Here is a 6,286-nt window from a genome sequence, read left to right on the forward strand (position 1 = left end):
CTCCCCATGTCCTCAAGTCCATTATCTACGTCTGCGTCTTTATTCCTGTCCTGTACTTCACTCTGTATAACAGACTCTAGATCCATCCACCTAACTACAAATAACTCAATTTTGTTTCTTTTTATGGCTGAGTAATATTCCATTGTATATATGTGCCACATCTTCTTTATCCATTCATCTGTCAATGGACACCCAAACAAGAAAGAGGGAAAGGGAATGGATCTACTTCCAAATGAGTATGATCTGAAAGGACTTCCTTATACAGAAATCTTAGAACATGACACTTCCTATACATTATTTGCAACTATTCTCAGCATAAGCTGGATATTATTTCAGTTTTTCGTAGTTCTCTATGGGAGTCTGCAGGTAAGACATTGAATCATTAGCAGACATTTATAATGTAGTCTGATTGGCCTGCCATCTTCCCTGTTATGGAGCTCCCTGGAACAGGGACTTAGTCAAGGGTTCCATTGCTGGAGTTCACGGTCAGTCCTGTCCTGATACCCATCACACACACCTTCCAAAAAGTCACCACCCTGTGAAAAATCATTCTGTAAAACCTACAGAGCAAATGTGAAAATGAGATTAGTAGCACAACACTCAACAACTTTGTGACTAAAAAAAAGAGATAAGAATCTCATAAAAATAGTCCCACCGTTTTTGCATGTAATGTTCTTAAAAAACACAGCAATAAGTATGGCACCTTACCTTGAAAAAGACTTACTGGCTGTGGCAGTATTGTTTCAGAACCCCATGTGCAGAGGAAGAGAACAAAATTAGAGATAGAAAAAGGGTGAGAGAAAGAACAAAGAGCAATAGAAAAAAAGAACCAGAGGCTGACCGTAAATCGGGCTGGGTGACCGGATTGGGATGAGGGGCAGAGAGGCATGCACCCTGTGTTCCTGCACACCGTGATTGGCTGGGGGCAGTTTTCTGTGGCCACCTTGGGCTTCTTGCAGACAAAGTCACCTAAAAAGCAGTTAAGAAGTTTGGAGGTGCTCAGTTGCTGCCAAATAGGTCAATCTGTTGGCACAAATTTGGAGAGGGGAGCCCAAGAAGACCCAGCAGGGGAGCTGGGCTGCAGGATGCAAGAGTGAAGCCCGTCCAAGGGCACATTCCTGAGCAAATTACCTGTAGGCTCTGCAGGGGGTGGGGTGCATGCAGGACTTCCCTGCCAGGGGCCTGCACCATGGGGTGTTTGCCCACCCAGTGCCTGCCCTATTTGGCTTAAGGGCATTTCTGGATGCTGAGAGGGAGGCTGAGGGCTTGGTGCAAGCAGACCCAAGGGCTAAGGTGACCACCCAGGGATGAGGACAAGGCCCCAGGAGCCTGTTTCAGTCAAAGGGAAGCAATAGCCAATGATGACAGCCTCATCCCATAGCACAGTTTTGTTTCCAGTTGGCTCTCTTGGATTACAATGATAGGGACTGCTTCACAGCCCAGGATGCTGTGCACTTTCAACAATTAAGCCTTCCATGGCCCAGGGCTGGTGCCTGCTCCCTCCCCACCCACGGCCCATCTGACTACCCTTTCCAAGAAGCATGCTGATTATCCTTCCCAGTTACAGTTACTCTTTAAACTGACATTTGCTGAAGTTCTATGCATTTTTAGTGTAAGTGTGAATAATGTTTCAGTTCTAACCCTGGCAGATTCAGCTATAATTTGAAAGAATTGTGTTCCATTAAAATGGAGAGCACACTGGGGTTCCTTTCAAGAATTTGCATTAAATAACAGAAAGTGCTTTTTCAGAACTCTTCCAGCTGCTTAAATATTAGAATTCAAGAGCAGTAAAGGAATGTATGAAGATAAAAGCACCTAGTTTACATGAAATAAAACTTTTCTTAAAATTCCTTGAGTATTTTTAAAGAAAGTAAAGGTTTTTTTAAAAAACTCCTTCCCTGGCGTCTTCAATTCCCACAACTTTCCCTCCATTGCCTCAATTATCTTCTGAAACAGAAATTGCACACTTATTCTACCAGCATATCCCTCATTAAATGAAACAAATGCTGCTGAAAACTTTAGCATTACTTACATAGAGAGATGGACTTGAAAGAGTTCTCTCCACAAAACAATAATTTGAAAAGATACATGCACCCCTATGTTCATAGCAGCACTATTCACAATAGCCAAGACATGGAAACAGCCTAAATGTCCATTGACAGATGAATGGATACTGAAGATGTGGTACATATATAAAACAGAATACTACTCAGCCATAAAAAAAGAACAAAATAATGCCATTTGCAGTAACATGGATGCAACTAGAGATTATCATGCTAAGTGAGGGAGGTCAGAAAGAGAAAGACAAATACCATATGATATCACTTATATATGGAATCTAAAGTATGATACAAATGAACCGATCTAGGAAACAGAAACAGACTCACAGACATAGAGAACAGACTTGTGGTTGCCAAAGGGTGGGGGGTGGGGGAGGGATAGATTGGGAGTTTGGGGTTAGCAGATGCAAACTATTACCTATAGAATGGATAAGCAATAAGGTCCCACTGTATAGCACAGGGAATTATATTCAATCTCCTGGGATAAACCATAATGGAAAAGAATAGTAAAAGTAGGTGTGTGTGTGTGTGTGTGTGTGTATATACATATATATATATATATATATAACAATCACTTTGCTATATAACAGAAATTAACACACTGTAAATCAACTATACTTCAATGAAAACAAATAAATAAAACAGTCCTCCTGAAATGCCATTTGAGTGAGTTCAGGACTATTACTTAGCATGTGTATAAAACTTGTAATCAACCCCAGAGGGTTGAGGCAATGATGTGAACTGCACCACTACAGTCTGACTCAGCTGGAACTTAGCGTTCAGAATCTCCTGGCTCTGCCAGAGCCCTGTTAATGGAGCACTTGAGATGATCAGCAGAGACTCTCCAATTATTGTGGGAGCTCGGGAAATGCTGAACTAGTTCAACACCACCAAGTACCTCAAGTCTGTGATCTGAAAACCAATTTGCATTGCAATCCAAGTTGCAAGAATTATTAATGGTGAAGCACAAAAAGTTCCACCCTCTAATTTTTTTTAATCTATCTAAATTTGGGGATATTTCATAATGGCTCAATATTACAGACAAAAGACCTAAAGAAATTGAACAATGCCTTTAAAATGAATGTTTTTCCACAAGTGAAAATATAAACATAAAATGTAGCCTAGAGCAGTCAGCTGAGTCCCTGGTTGTTTATGTTTGAAGATGTGAGCTATAAGGTCAAGTGAACAAGCAAAAAGAGAAGCAGGATCTGGGAGCCCATTTCTGCAGATGCCTGGGTCGCAGGGGCCTTTGTACAAAATGACTCATACAGTGGCCACAGATCTTTCTTTTAGATCCTTTCAAAGGATCTTCCTTTGTTTCATTTACCTTCACAACTTCAGAAGAGCTGTGTTGTTATTTTTACTTGTATTAAGTGTTTTAATCATGAGATTTGTCCTCTTTTCTCATTAATGCTAGATGAGGGACATTTCTTATTCCAGAACTAAATTCAAGGATGCACCCCACATGATGAATAAACAGCCTTTCAAATGGACCCTGGTTTTTGCTGTAGACTTAAACATGTTTCAATAATGCAGATGAGAGCACAGGGAGTGTTTAAGCCACACCAGTCCTCCCATTAATTGCTGGGACAGGCTGATGTGAGGTTCCCAGGAAGGCCAGGCAGAGATAGGGCTGCAGGCAAGAAACCCAAGCAGTAAAGAAAAGATTTGTGCAGGAGAGGTCAGGAGTAATTGGTTAGAGCTTCTTAACCATAGTGATGTTGCCTTTTATAACTTAAATAGCCTTCTCTCTTTTTCTTCTTAAGTTAATCTAGCTATGTATTTGTCAGTTTTGTTGATCTTTTTAGAGAACTAACTCTTGGTTTTGTTGATTTTCTCTAATGCTTTTTCTAGTCTCTATTTTATCTCTACTCTAATCTTTATTATTTCCTTCATTCTAGTGGCTTTGTGTTTAGCTTCTTTTTCTAGTTCCTTAAGGTAGAGGTCCCCAACTCCCGGGCCATGGACCAGTACCACTCCATGACCTGTTAGGAACTGGGACACACAGCAGGAGATGAGGGGTGTGCGAGTGAGCAAAGCTTCATCTGATGCTCCCCATCACTCCCCATCACTTGCATTACCACCTGAACCATCTCTCCCTCCCCACAACCTCGTCTGTGAAAAATTGTTTTCCACAAAACTGGTCCCCAGTGCCAAAAATGTTGGGGACTGCTGCCTTAAGGTGTAAAGTTAGGTTGTTCAAATCATGAAGTCTTTCTTTTTGCTTTTAACATAAGCATTTACAGCTATAAATTTCCCTCCTGGTACTGCTTTTCCTGCATCCCATAGGTTGTGGTATGCCATTTTCATTTTCATTTGTCTCTAGATATTTTCTAAGTTCCCTAGTGCTTTCTTTAACCAATTTGTTTTTACAGTGTGTTGTTTAATTCCCACCTATTTGTGGATTTTCTAATTTTCCTTCTGCTGCAGATTTTCCAGTTTTATTTCTAACTGACTTTTTGGAAAGAACTAGTGATCTGGACAAAATATTTTTTAAAAAGCCAGAGACTTCTGGTCCAGACAAGATGGTGTGGACCCATTTCTCCCTGCTCCTCCTTGTTAGGCACATTTATAAACCCTGGAAATAGCACAAGAGACACCAAAGTAAAACTATGAAATGTGGGAAGAGGAGGGAAAACAGGTTTGTGGTTCCAGGCCTGAAGGAACAGTATAAGCATCTTCTAAGAGATGAAGGTCCCCCAGATCTGGCATATCCCAGCCCACACATAGCAGCAGAAAGCCACCTGGGTGGGCATTCCTACCCCACTGAACAACAGTCCATCTGACAACAGGTGGGACCACACCAACAGGGAGATGGATTGGGAGCCCTGCCAGAAATAATCACTTTCCACTCTGGACCTGAAACTTCCCTGTTTGCAAAAAGATACCTAGGAGGGAGGTAGAGCCAGGAAAGGGGGCACAGCCAGAGAAAGTGGCCTGATTTGGAAAACTGCCTTGTCCCCTTGGACCTTAAGACCCTCCTCCATCACCCAGAGACATAGGGACTGCCTGGAGGTTTCATAGCAAGGGAAATATCACTACCCCCATACTAAGATCCTAGTGGTGATATGCTCTAATTTTGCAAAACATGACTATTTGGGGAAAATAAGTAAAGTATACAAGAAATTTCTCTGTATTACTTCTTAGAGCTGCATACAAATTTTCTTGAAAAATTCAGTAAAAAAGCAGAGAGCAACCAGGAACCAAGATCAAGGAAAGAATGGAGATAAACTATTGAATAACATATTCATCCATTTCAAGTTAGCATGGAATATGTGCCAAAATCAACCTTATGTTATGCCAGAAAGCAAGTCTTAACAAATTTAAAAGATTTGAAATTAGACCAAGTATGATTGAGTGACCACAGTAATCCTGGTTGTCAATAACAAAAAGAAAACTGAAAAATCTCTAAATGTAGCAATGACATTTTACTGATTTTTTAATAAATTTATTTATTTTTGGCTGCATTGGGTCTTCATTGCAGTGTGCAGGCTTCTCACTATAGTGGCTTCTCTTTGTTGCAGAGCACAGGCTCTAGGTGCACAGGCTTCAGCAGTTGTAGCATGCAGGCTCAGCAGTTGTGGCTCATGGGCTCTAGAGCACAGGCTCAGTAGTGTGGTATATGAGCTTACTTGCTCCATGGCATGTGGGATCTTCCTGGACCAGGGCTCAAACCCATGTCCCCTGCATTGGCAGGTGGATTTCTAACCACTGCACCACCAGGGAGGTCCCTAGCAATGACATTTTAAATAGACAGTGAGTCAAAGAAATCACAATAGATATTAGAATATACATGTACTAATTAATAATGGAAATACAACAGATCAAATTCATGAAATACTTCTAAAGCTGTATCTACAGGAAAATAGCTTTAAATATACATATTAGAAAAGAAGAAAGGCTGCAAAATCAATGAGTAATAAGGAATTAAAAAATAAAATTTAAAAACAAAGTAAAAAGAATAAAATGTTAAAATAAGAGCAGAAATCCTGAAATAGAAAGCATATTTAATAAAGAAGAAGTAAAGCTGTCACTGTTAGCAGATGACATGATAGTATACATAGAGAATCCTAAAGATGCTACCAGAAAACTACTACAGCTAATCAATGAATTTGGTAAAGTAGCAGGATACAAAATTAATGCACAGAAATCGCTGGCATTCTTATACACTAATGATGAAAAATCTGAGAATGAAATTAAGAAAACACTCCCATTTACGATTGCAA

This window comes from Physeter macrocephalus, chromosome 9 (assembly GCF_002837175.3).
Source record: "Physeter macrocephalus isolate SW-GA chromosome 9, ASM283717v5, whole genome shotgun sequence".
In the NCBI taxonomy this organism is placed as follows: domain Eukaryota; kingdom Metazoa; phylum Chordata; class Mammalia; order Artiodactyla; family Physeteridae; genus Physeter; species Physeter macrocephalus.